The sequence below is a fragment of the Mandrillus leucophaeus genome, unplaced genomic scaffold, assembly GCF_000951045.1.
Source record: "Mandrillus leucophaeus isolate KB7577 unplaced genomic scaffold, Mleu.le_1.0 Scaffold47, whole genome shotgun sequence".
NCBI classification, from domain to species: domain Eukaryota; kingdom Metazoa; phylum Chordata; class Mammalia; order Primates; family Cercopithecidae; genus Mandrillus; species Mandrillus leucophaeus.
Genome location: NW_012105031.1, coordinates 4,955,271 through 4,956,203, shown reverse-complemented (window position 1 = coordinate 4,956,203; position 933 = coordinate 4,955,271).

Genomic DNA, 933 nt, shown 5'->3' with positions numbered 1-933 from the left:
TCTGGTCATCTCTGATCCTGTAGAGTCCTCAGTTGCTGACCCAGGTGGGTCATTGCTGAATGTTCCTTGTCTCTGACGAAAGCCCTTTTGAGTCCAGTCCTCTAGCAATTTCCGTGCTCTTCCATGGCTCGAGCAGTGGAGCCTTCTATGGCTTCCCAAGTCCAGCTGTCTAGGGACCCCATGTAGTTCTTCTTTCTGTGCTATGCCTGCATTGTGATGGGGTGGAGAATCTCTGCCAGAGTTTTACCAAGTTGCCAAGTACCCAGTACTTGCTGTCAGCACCTGTATTCTTAGAACTACCTGACTGTTTTTTAATAGTCCTCCCCTGCGATAAATCCCATTTGGTAGGTCAGGCACTTTGTACTTGTTTTCCATTCTCCTTGAAATGCTCTTCTCATAAAAGCACAAAGCTCACCTCTACAGTTCCTTCAGGTTCCAGCATTGTCTCGTCACAGGGGTTTTCCCTGAATACACTTATGTAAACCTTCTCTATCTCCATATTCTCTATGCCTTTAACCCCTATTATTTTTATTTTAGTATTTATTGCTGATATTGATTTTTATTTCTTTTTTCTCACTTTCTCTCTATTTTTATTATTATTACTATTATTATCTGTTTCCCCAAGATAATACAAATAATTAGGTTGCTGAAGTTCACAGGATTTGAATGTAGCCCTGTTTGTCTTCAAGTAGATGCTCTATCTGGGACAACACACTGCATGTGTTAAACCCCTTGTATACCCTAAAACACTGTCAAAAACTCATAAACCCACAATAGTAATGATTTTTTAAACAATACAACTGACCAAATATTCCCTCTCTCCCTCCCACTCTCCTTCCTTCCTTTCTCCTTCTTTCTTTCTTTCTTTCTTTCTTTCTTTCTTTCTTTCTTTCTTTCTTTCTTTCTTTCTTTCTTTCTTTCCATCTTTCTTTT